Genomic DNA, 12,450 nt, shown 5'->3' with positions numbered 1-12,450 from the left:
GTTTTGGAGACAAGGTTTGATAAGATAAAATCATTTTCTCACAAAAAGATGTGGAGTTTTCTCACAGCAGAAGTGGTGTAAAAACTGCACTTGAATTTTGTGATCTTCATTCCAGATGATCCAGCAGGGAACCAGCACCTGATCACCTGACGCACATTTGGTAAAATTTGAACCTGAATCTATCTGACTTGATTGATTCAATATTTCAGGCCTGATCTCTTCTCCTTTAACCCTTTGTTATATCACTGTTGCACAAACATTGTACAAGCTCAGTGAGAAGTAAATTAGTGAAGGCAAAGTAGCTGCCACACTGTAAGTTTGCAATGTTTTGTTTTTCTTGTGTTGATGTTGTTAAGAAAACAAACAAACAAAAAACCCACTAAATCTATGATTGGTAAGATTGATTTTCAATATTAATAATTTTAATTTTCTCTGAAAGGATTGACTAACCAATGGAGTGATAGATGGTGGCAAAACGATTTATAATAAGCCAAAAAAATTATCAAGTGTTAACTCTCACCAGTTTTATGTTAATTTGTCCTCTGTTTGATTCAAAATTTAAAATGCACATGGCAATTATTTCAGTTCAGCAGTGTATAAAGAATTCAAAAAATCATCAACAGCATAATACAATTACAATATAAAACTTTTTGGAAAAGTTGTTTTAGTCTGAGTCCATTGAATATAATCACTGTTTAAATGGCACTATAAGAAGACTATTTTTCTTTTTGATTGGAAAGACTATGCTCATTTCAAAAGTGCTCTATGAAGTCCTTTTATCTCATTTTTTCATGTGTAGAAACTCCAGGTAAACATTCTCAGAAATTGCATAGTATGTATTCCCCATTATATGAAAGGAGGAAGAAACAATCATCACATTGACAAATTTTGTTGGGTTTGGAAAACCTCTGCTGAGTTTTAGCTTGTTTATTCGTATATTTCGATTTTTTTACCAAATAGAGAAGGGTCATCTACTACTTAATGGCACCAGCTGAAGGGGAAATAATTTAAGCTTTATCTCCTCTGACGTTTTGAAAATTAGTGAAAGTTTCAACACTGTTTCTGCTGGGTTTAACAGGGTTGCTTACATAGTCTGAATAAATTTCTGATGAGCTGTCAGATCTCTAACATTTATCAATACCTGTTATCAATCCAAATTTTCAATACACTTTCATCATTACTTTAGTTTCAATGCTGTTTCAATGAAAGTGTTATTTCATTTACAGATTTCTTGCAATATGAGACATATCCTTTGAAGGTCCAAGGAAATGTGGGGAACTCTGCCTTTCAAAAGCTTGGGCAAGAGCTGATGGGAACCTTTGTGTCATGCTGCACAATGCTGATTCTTCCCCTGCACACAGTGAATAAAGTAAATATTTGCTATCCCCTTTTTTTCTCTGAGTAATCACTGAACATGGAAAAATGTCGCAATTCCCTTACAGGCTGCTCAGACTGGGTGCACTCTTGCCTACTGCCTCATTTTCAGTGGAAAATTAAGCAGTGTGAAAAAAAAGTCTATATTTTAAGTTGTTTACATTTTATTTTCAACACTTTCACCTTTTTTCTTTGTTTTAAAAAGCACATTAAAGCACAGAAAATAAAAATTAAAAATAACCCGTTTTGGAAGGCTAAACTGAAAGTAACAGAAAAATATCATCATATCTGCAATTCAAAAAAAAGAAAAAGTTTTCACTTTGTCTTTAAATGTTTTACTGATCACTTTTTTGACCAATCCTATGTGGAAATAACTTTTGAAAACATGAAGTAAAGAAAACTTAGTGAGCCTACATAGTTTGAGATTCTCAAACCTTCTCATATGTACAGATGCCTGTGAAAGTCAACTTTATGTACATACCACTATAGATGTCACTGGGACTATTCCTTTTAAATATACCAATGATGGAGCACAAGCATTTGTTTGGTCCATGTGTTTTCTGGGTGTGATAGTTTGTCTTTTCATCAGAGGTTTGAATATTTTACTATATTGAAAGTTCAACATAGCAGAATGCTAGTGAAGTTGAAAAGGGAGCGTCCAACCATATTATGTGTGTTTAAAAAAAGAAAAAAAAAAGTGTTGCTAACAGAATTGAGTCTGTAGCCTTTATTCATTGTTTAGTTGATTTAATATGTTTTTGAAGCAGAAAACCGTTTGTACTGGAAAAAATACTGATTCACTGAAATCAAAATACCTGTGAGAATGTGCTGATATTTATGTGTTTGTTTGTTCGTTTAGAAAGGAATTAAGAGAGTAGCTGTTGGAAATTCCCCATTTCTTTACTATGTCAGCCTGACAAAACTGATCAACATAATCTCATATCTCATAATCTCTCTCATAAAATCTCTCATAATCTCCAGCTCCAGACAGTTAAATGAATGATTGGATAGCCCTGAGGGCCATGCTCCAGGCTGCCTCTATGCATGTGGATCCAAAGACATTATTCATATGCTGTAAATAGGATCGGGAAATCCAGACCATAAGGGCCTTCCATATATCCTGATATGAAAATATAATTTTGGAAGACCTGCAAACACCGTTTTTTTTTAAGGTCCCTACTGTTGCAAACTTTCTGAGGCATTCTGATGTTTAATGAGATTTCTGTGGAAGTTAGAAAGCAAACTAACACCTTCAGTAAAGAATGAACAACCTAGCAAGTCTCAAATGAGCATTGTTCAAATATGAAGCTTAAATAAAATCTAAAACAAACCCTTGTTATTATATTGTTGTCCATAAACAAAACACTTTTTTTTTTTTCCAGACACTTTTTTTTTTTTAATAAGATATAGACAATTGTAGGTTGGGATGAAATCAATGATTTGGGGAAGGGGGCAAAACGTGTCTAGAAAAAGCAAATAATTCTATATACTATTCTAAGAGGACAAGTGTACTAACGAATATAGAGAAGAATAGGTTTGCAGGAGACAGAAAGCGTATGTGGGCAGAGTAAGGAAGGATGAAGAAAAGAACAAAATAAGGAAGAAAGATTTCAGAGAGGAGATAGGTAATACACAGAGAATGTGCCTCTAGTATTTTCCTATGAGCAGTGGAATCCATAGGACTTTATTATTTGTGGAAATACATATAGTAGAGTAATCAAGTGGGACACCACATGGGTTTAATAAAAATGAAACCACAACTAGTTCTGTTGCCTTAACAGTTTAAGGACATTTCCTGTAAGACTTTAAACTGTCTGTATGAACTTTGGGAAATGTCATGAAGTTGCCATTATCATCTGTTGACATTTGGAAACAAAACATACCATGTCAATTCTGGATTTGACTGGAACATACTAGAGACCTTAGTTATCTTACTAGGAGAGAAGTTAGATTTAATGGTACTGATAATATTCTTCTTTGTATTAATAATAGATACTGTCACTGTAGAATAAACAAAAAGAAAATGGCTAATCTAGAAAAGAAAGAGCTCTTCAAATTCAAGCCCTTAATTTAGGATAAATGGCTGGAAAATATCACCATTTATCATATGATATTTGTCCAGGGGACAGGGGGAAATGAGACGGGTGTATGTATGTGTGTCTTTGTACTTATTTCATCCTAGCCTACAATGTAAGGAATTTTTAATGAGAGACACTGATAGACATGCAATATAGTAACAAATACTATTCGGTTTATTTGGTTTTGCACATTCAACATATAACAGCTTTCTGAAGAAAAACAAAAATACCCCATTTCCCAACTGTTTTTTTTAACTTCATCCTTTTCTTCTTACAGAGGGAGTTGAATTTCAGAATCCTATAGTTTATTTTACCAAGAGTCTTTGTCAAGTGGTGACTCATTTCTGAATGTATGCTGAATGTATGCTATTCTTCTGTAAACGGTTGCAATATTATCACTTTGATTTAGAACTAAAAACTGATATTAAGTAGTAGCAAAAAGGAAATATTTCTCTAATTTTGCAACCTTTTGGGCAAACAACTATTTCCAAGGATGTTTTTGAGCAACATATATGTGTGTGTGTGTATATATATACGTGTGTATATATACACACATATATGTATGTATATGTGTATATATATATATATGTCTGTCGCAAATCAGTTCTCCAATGCTATCTGGCATTGTGCTTGTTAAATTAGCTTATAAAAAAAATAATCTGTTCTTTTTTTTTTTTTTAATCTGTTTCCTTTTCTAATGAAAAGTGTTGCAAACATTCTAACTGGTCTGCAGTTGTCTGACAGAAAGAAGATAGATACACAAGTCTTCTTTACAAATTTCAACTGATTTTAACAGTTAAAAAATAAAATAAAAAAATAAAAAATAATAAAATAATAAAATAATAAAATAAACTTTTAATGGTATGTGAATATGAAAGGACCTGCTGCTTTGTCCAGCAGGTGAATTACCCTTAGTGTGCCCTTCTCAAACACTAAGGGGAAAGTCTATTGTTCTGGCCTCTGTAGGGGAATGGCACCAATATTTTTCAGTGGTACTGTCAGTAGAGGGAGCATGTCATGTTAACATTACCCACTATAGAGTTCTAGGCTAACGGTGTCTATTAGACAGATGGAAAGGTTTTATCTACACTGGGCAACGGGATAAGACTGAACTGTTAAGTTAAATGACTTTCCTTTTCAACATACTGAAGAGATTTAACTATTTATGGCAAACAGCTTTCAAGAGCAAATCTTGTGGAAAAGACATGTAGTGTTTTTTATTTAAAAGTACTGTTGCTGTCAGTAGTACAGCTACATCACAACAATTCTGGAGCCTTTGCTAAGATGACATTTTCAGCATGCAAATTTAAGGGACAGAGGTCAGAAAGCATCCAGCCAAAACGGATAACTACTTTGACTTCCAGTGATGGTATTTACAGAGAGGAGGAATGTGTGTGGTAACTTTGTTATGCAAGTTGATATATACCTGAACTGTAAATGGCCATGTTTTCAAATGTATATAATGAAAAAGCTCAGGGTTGATGATTCATATAATGGCTAAATTCTATAAGTATTAGTTGTTGCTTCCCTATTATAGATATAGGATAAAATAGGTTGATATTTCAAATTCAGCTAATAGAAGAAGATATAACATTAAATGACAAGCAACCTGGCTGGCAGCCTCTGTAAAGAGGTCAAAAAACAAATGATTAACAGCAGCTGAGCTGTCTTTTCACTTATTGGGTTTGTTTTCAAGTAGACTTGAAGAAGTTTGGACAGAAATTGTAGAAACTTGCTTGTCATTTCTTGCTTCTTCCCTGTGGAGAGAAACTTTTCAGTCTGACACTTTTACAAGCTTTCTTATATAAAAATCTCTTAAAAGTCCTGAGATGTTCCTAACTTCTTGACATTGAATAAAGAAAACGCTTTCTTAATTATTTATCCATATGCCAGAAATATGCAGAAAAGAACGGAATAATCACTTCCTGTAGAGCCTTTTTTATTCCAGCTATCTAAAAAAAAAAACAAACTTTTACTAATAGCTTTCATACATTGTATGTTAGACAGGACATTATGTTATTATATTGTATGTTTCAGGACATTGGGACAATGCCTGAAGTTCTTTCACAATACTTTGCACTTCCCTCTTTCTTTCCTTATAATTTCAGACATTAACTGGATATTAAAAACTCCGGCTTAAATTTCAGGTATGATGTTAATGAAAACTTAAGAAAAATCTGTTAAACAAATAGAAAAATACAATTTTTTTGAGTGCTGCTGTTCAACTCCAGGAACTCTGAGCATAAGAACTCTTTGGGAGACTCTTCTACCTCTCCTCCTTCTTCTTGTGAGCATACAATATGTTCTTCTAAGGCTAATTTACTTAAAGTGTTATAAAACTTATTCTACTCACTTTAGCTGTTTCTCATTATTTGTAACACCAGTGATATGTGACAAGGTTTAAATGCATTGAAGCCATCTCTATTAATTGTAAATAAATCTTTAAAAGTCTCTTATGAATCTTCTCTTCTTCAAGCATTCATGTAAGGAAAAGGAACAGAAAGATATTGCCATCACTGTACACGCAGAAATCTTAAGCTGCATAGCTGAGCATAGACCAAGGCAGGTTTCCCAGGTGGCTGGGTACACCCATCAGGGCACTGGGGGCACCAGCAGTCCTTGTAATGTCTGTCCCTGCCCATCCCAAGTATTGAGCTGCCTTTGCTCCCCCAGCACCCATCCAGCACAGCTAGGTAACCAGCATCAGGCCCCTGTGATGAGGTCAATCAGGGAGAGCTGTGAGATGCCTCCTCAGGGACCACCTCCCCTTCCTTCTTCTCTGGAGTAGTATTTAAACTCAGTCCTTGCCAGAGGCATGTCTTTTGTTAGTCCTGACTAAGGCCTGCTGACCTGGCTTGTGAGATTGATCTTGGACCTGCTTCATCACTTACAGGTTTCTTTGGCCACCATTGACTGGAACAGGTTACAGATCTTCCTTACTCTGCTTGCTTAGATGCCACAGGTCAGTGGTCTTGCTCGTGGTACTATAGCTTTGTTAGTTCTACTTGTTGCCACTCCGGGTTCCCTGTTGGAGCTGCCTGCTTGGGCTGCCATGGCACTATCATCTGATCCTGGGACCAGATGGGGACTGAAGTAAATCATGCATCTCTACCTGGCCATGGTGCACTGCTTCAGGATGATGTTTCTGTAGCATTGGTCCTTGCAGCAGCACCTTCCATAACAGAGGCCAGACATTATTGTAGATGAACTACCATAGTGATGCTGGATGTTCGATGATTCCCTTTGGCAGCCAAAGCTCTTAGGGACTGCTTGTACTAGAACGGTGTCTCTGTGCTTGGCTGTGTGACCTCTGGCCCTAGGTCTCAAATATAATTAAGAGGCTGGACTTTATTTTTTTCTCGTGAAAGCTGTTTGCAATTCTGGAACAGAAGTAATTCATGTTCACGCTAATGTAGGTAAGAATAGTACACATCACTGCATAAATGATGTGGCAAGTGGATAATTTTTATTTTTTCTTTACTTATCTAGAGGCAATATAAGAGAAACTACTATTATTTTTTAAAATGTTCAGTGGTAAGAAAGAAATGTCTAAATCCAATAGCATGAATAAGTAGAATAAGATTTTCTTGTGGCCAGAGGTTATGTCTGAGAGTTTGACTGTGAAGTTTTTGTTGTGGTGGTGGTAGTTTGGTATATATATTTTGTTGTTGTTGTTGCTCTCTTGCTGTTTTTTTTATTATTATTATTATTTCTCTTCTTGCAATATGATGGTGGACTACTAAAATGAAAGAGCTGCTGTTTCAAGGTCATTGTGAGGAAAAATAAAAAAATACTAACTCTGAATATGCGTTGCATGTTAGTACTTCTAGGGATACGTGGCACTCTGAACGGTCTGGGTCTTAACTGTTAGTTGTCTTGACAACACAAGCTGTTGGTTTTATTTCTAGTTAATAGTCTCATGGATTTGTTGATTTGTATTAGATGTTGTGGGTCATGTCCTCAGCTGGTGTGAGTACTTGAAGAGGTTACTGCTTGAAGTAACCTTTAGTAACTGACACTATCTGATGATCTGAGAATCTAGTCTGTGCATCCCTAACCTTCTATGAAAATACCATGGATTATTTATTTTAAAAGGCTGAAGGAGGCCATGGGCAACCTTGGTTTTTGGAAGACTGTCTGGCTCTAAGGGCCATTAATGAGTTAAACCTCCATCTTAAAGTCAAGTTTTGAAACTTTCCAAAGCCTTTAACAACAAAGTCATTGTTATATGGAAAATTGGTGGTTTGTGTTCAAATAAGCTTTAAATTGGGTTCAAAAATACTAATAACACAAATCACCATTATATTTGTTCTTGTCGAGAGTAGTGCCAAAGACTAATATCTCTAGATAAAAGGCATTCTGAAGAGCACACTTAATGGGGAGTTACATATGTACCAAAAATTCATTATTGTTGTTGTTATAGCTCAGTAAAGTGGAGTTTATCAGAGGTCTGAAGTACTTTGTGATGCTCTGAAAAGTTGCATTTGGAAAGTTTTTGACAAAAGTTTTTTGGAGATAAAAAGATGTTTGTGTAAAACTATCTGTATTGCATCTGTCATGAATTCTATTTTTACTTATTCATTTGTTATTTGTTGCAGAGGATTATTCTGTTTGTTTCTAAAGCAAACTTCAAAGGTAGGTGCATTAAAATTTTACAGCCATTTCTCATTTAAAGTATAAACCTAGAGCTACAGTTTTGATGGTCTAATTCTAAACTTGCTTTGCCCCTATTATTTCTCAGAACAGATTTATAAAGTTCAAACTTATCTTGGGTGTAGAAAATTCCTATCTTACTGGTGCTTGTTAAAGTGAGGCAAAGGTCTTGGGAGCATTTTTAAGCCCCTCTCCCACCAATAACAAGAGTTATCTACTTCTAGTTTGCCTGTGATAAGTCTGAGAAGTCTCACTTTCTTTTGCTTTATTTCTCAGAAATACACATTAACATTTGTGACCATACATGTTCTTATGTATAAAGATGCATGTATGTAATACCTTTCTGTCAGTGAAGACTATACCACTTCTGAATTTGAGAACTTTGAGACAGGTGTGCAAACAGCAGTCTATCTGCTCAGGTTATGGTACATTCTTGTAACTCTTCAACACTTTTAATCAATGGCAAAAAGATCGTTAAACTACCAATGTGCATCTAAGCTAAAATATCTCAGAAGAGAATCTATTTAAATTACTAAAAACATTTCCTTCGTAATATTTATTCTTAAACACTTGCTGTTTTCATGCTAGTAGATACAACAGCAACTCAGAAATAAGTAAAAAATTGACAGAAAAAAAAACTGACAAATATTTGCTGTATACAACTTATAAGGTGATCAGTACAACTACAGAATATAAAAGCACTACAGGATTTAAGTTGGTGCTACACAGGAAATCAATAAGTTACACAGGATATTAAACAATATTATTTTGTATCTTGTGTATTGGATGCAGGCAGATTATTTAATAAAAAAGATCCCAAATCTTCAAAGAAAGACTTGGGGGAAGAAAAATTCACTTAGTCCAAGTTTCTCAAACAAGTATCTTGGACTTCTTTAGAAATAATAATAAGAATTCTCCAGATCATGAATACTAGGCCTTCCTCACTAAGTTACAACAATGCATTTTTCAGATAAATAGTGTGCATAAAACCCTGTAAAATTCAATGTGGAATGTTTGTTAGGTAGTTTAGACAGGTATTATATTAAATAAGCTAAATCCATTGCTCTTGTAATTTTTTCCTTGTAGCTTCAAAGACTCTTAAAGTGGATGAAGTCTAAACAGAAAGCTGTTTGTTGAATAGATTCTTCTCACACAAACACATTTCATGAGAAATAACGTTTGACAACGTGCAACATTGCACATTCCCTTCAGCCCACAATCTCTGTGGTTAAAACCAGAGGATCCATGAAAGTCAGTGGAGACTGGTTCTGTGTACCAAAAGCACAGTGATCTACAGATTTCTGTAGGTATAAATTTGTATTCAATGTCCCAAAACAAGTGGAAAAGGTGCAACAGGCAACAAATTGATTCAACTAACCCATAGCACCCCTAATATTCTATAAGAAGGATGGTTCTAAACTAAACTTTCCACTTGCAAGTGGAAACCCACAAGGAGGACTATTAAATAAGCTGTTTATTTTGAATTTTAAAAGTGTTTGTACTATCAAAACCACTTCATTGCTCTTCTCATAAAGAATTTCAGTAGCATTTATTTGAGCTTGCAGTTTTTAAGATCTTGAATTTTAGGGCTCACAGCTCCTTTTCCCTACACTTTTTTGTACTTTCCATGTTTTAATGACTTGTAGTTCATGTAAATCAATCAACAGACTCAGTCTAAGAAATTATCATTATCATTAGTCTTATTAACAGTCTGTGAAAGTCTTAGTCTAAGCTAAAAGTAAAACTTTTTGAAAAAGCAAGAGGTAGTGGGGATAATGACACTGATGTACACAGTTCTATGAACTTAATTTTCAGTCCCTTAAATTAATGTAAAAATTTCTTAAGACCAAACTTCTGTACAATTTTAGGAATGTTCTGAAATCATTTTCTTAAAACAGGCTTTTTTAAAAACAATATAAGCTACAGATCACAGAATGAAGAACACTTGTGACAGGCTTTGTTATTCCTCTGTTCTTTTGTAAAGAGGAAGTAGCCCATCTGAATAAAAAATTTTGGAAATATAATGAGGAAATATAAATCAAACAGTAATGAAAAGCATGATTGAACATGGTTTTTATTAAGTATGACCTTTCTCCAGATCATAAAACAACACAAATAATGGAAATAAAATACAGAGGAAATGCAAGTACAGTGAGACCTCCATACCCAGAAATGCTGGGATTAATTTTTCCCATATGTTCTGGCAGAAACTGTTTCTTGACCCTTACAGCACAGGGAAAGACTTATCTATTTTTCCAAATACTTGTTTGAAGAAGTGGCTTATATTTTGATGGGGGGAGGAGGATGACTGTCTGATTTTTTTTTTCCTTTCTCTACTGGGTGGGGTGGGGAGAAAATACTTTAAAGTGTGTACTTCTATATAGATTTAGCTTCACTGAATGTAAAATGGAATAATATAAAACAGAACTCAAAACTCCCTCAGTTAAGGTTTTCAAAGTTTGAGACAAATGTTAACTTCAAGAATCAAATGTGCAATGTTACTGTTGCATGCATCTACTGTAATTTATACTGGTGTAAAGGACATATAAAAGATTATTCTGCTTTTGTTCTACAAAATCTTTGTAGTCATTGTACAGTGTTGCAGAGGATAGTCACAAAAATAATATAAAAATGTTATATTTAGATGATTACCTATTTTATTCCCTTAACCTAGGGTCAAACATATGGCCATGTGTTCTGCTTTCACATTATATTAGGTATGGAATAAATTACAAACTTCTAATTAAATTGAGCACTTCCATTTATTTTTAGATGAAAAATTTGGAAAAATCAGAGAAAGCAGTGGATGTACAAGGCTAATTCAGAACAACCTTTCTGGAATTACCACTGCAACCACTGGAGCAAATATGATGAAGAGAATTACCAGCACTGTTACTCAATATAAATGGCTCAGAAAATGCCTTTCCTCCCTCTGTAAAATATCCATCTCAAACGTTTAAAATAAATAAAATAATGGAGCTAGCTATAGTAGGGGTTATGAAATGAGTAATCAGCCTTAAAATTTGTTACTTAGTATAATAATATCATCTCTTGTTTGCAGGTATTATAAAAAGAGTTTTTTATGGCACTAAACACCTGGTGTTATGTTATTTTTGTAAAAATATATCTTCATGTAATTGAAATCAATGTTGACTCAGTCAACTTTAGTTCATGCATATGTCAATCATAGAATTGTTCTGCCAAGGCACTACTTACTAAAAGGAGGACAGGCAGACACAAGGGAAGAAAGGAAGGGAAGAAGGATTTTTAAACATACTGCAAAAAAATATTGTGACTAAGCTCAATTGTTCAATGCAGTTTTTTAAAGAGGCAGAACTCTCCTATTGTGGCTTGGAAAGCTGTTCACTTTCTGCTTCTTTCAGTGAAGTACAAATTCTGTGTTTGAACATTCTGAATATATGAACTCAAATTATAAAAGATTTGTAGTTATACAAAAGAGCTTGAGAAATGACCTAAGATCTCATCTGAGAACCTGTAAGAGGCTATTTATTATCATGTACATCTACATTCACATCTCTCCTTCCCTGTCATTTGGTTCATTTGCATGTCTGACTGTAGGGCTTATGAACATGGGAGAACAATCAAAGCCCAAATAAACATTTAGCTCACTGATTGGAAGTAGTTTTCTTTATATTCCATTGAAGGCACATTCATTTAATATCAGTATATTTGACTAACTGTTTCATGGCAATTCAGCAATTCTCAAAGGTGGAAGGGAATTGACAGAAAAGCACTAAATAAAAGATGGTTGCAAGACAGTAGCAGCATCTCAAATCAAGAAGGTCTGCAACTGGCCTCTTAACTTGCTTTTGTAAAAGTGAGGATAAATTATTTTTTTCTTTGTACAGACTTCTAGCTGATGAGAAATTATCTTGCCTCAGCCATTGTCCTCTTTGAACCATTGATCCATCTGTACTGGCTGACCACCAGCAGTAATAAAGCATGGAGGGCATAATCACTATGTGCTTAAATAAGTATTTATTCACTGATATAAAATCAAATTTGAATTAATACTAATATTAAATTTTATTAATATAAAATTGAAATATAAATTTGTCAATGTATACAATGCCTAAAACATATAATACTGTAAATCCTACAAGAGCAAATATTTTAAAATGATACAGGATGCTGAGAAAGGACACTTCAGTGTTAACTTTATTTTAAGTACCTACCTTGAGGTCAAGAAAATCCCTTACTATGGCTTGCTGAAGAGAAGAATGAGTTGTAAATCCACCTGCGTGCATACTTGGAGTACTGCTAGTGAATAATTAGGTCTGCACAACAATCACAGACTCATTGGGCTACAGAGACACCTTTAAGT

General features: G+C 34.3%; 2 long non-coding RNA genes across 2 annotated transcripts in view; both read left to right on the top strand.

Moving 5' to 3' along the window:
* LOC106040935 (uncharacterized) overlaps positions 1-1,611 on the top strand; it is a 117,719-nt gene extending 116,108 nt beyond the window's left edge. Inside the window, exons 5-6 of the long non-coding RNA XR_001210139.3 lie at positions 116-160; positions 1,227-1,611. This is a non-coding gene — a long non-coding RNA (uncharacterized lncRNA). The remainder of the gene's footprint in view (positions 1-115; positions 161-1,226) is intronic.
* Positions 1,612-5,758: 4,147 nt separating this feature from the next.
* On the top strand, positions 5,759-11,253 carry LOC106044257 (uncharacterized). The gene is made up of 3 exons (XR_001212187.3): positions 5,759-6,414; positions 8,051-8,087; positions 10,878-11,253. It is a non-coding gene; the product is annotated as an uncharacterized lncRNA (long non-coding RNA).
* The last annotated feature ends 1,197 nt before the right edge of the window (positions 11,254-12,450 follow it).

Source organism: Anser cygnoides, chromosome 5, assembly GCF_040182565.1.
Source record: "Anser cygnoides isolate HZ-2024a breed goose chromosome 5, Taihu_goose_T2T_genome, whole genome shotgun sequence".
Taxonomy (NCBI): domain Eukaryota; kingdom Metazoa; phylum Chordata; class Aves; order Anseriformes; family Anatidae; genus Anser; species Anser cygnoides.
Note: the sequence above shows the minus strand (reverse complement) of the source record. Positions and strands in the feature narration are given on the sequence as shown.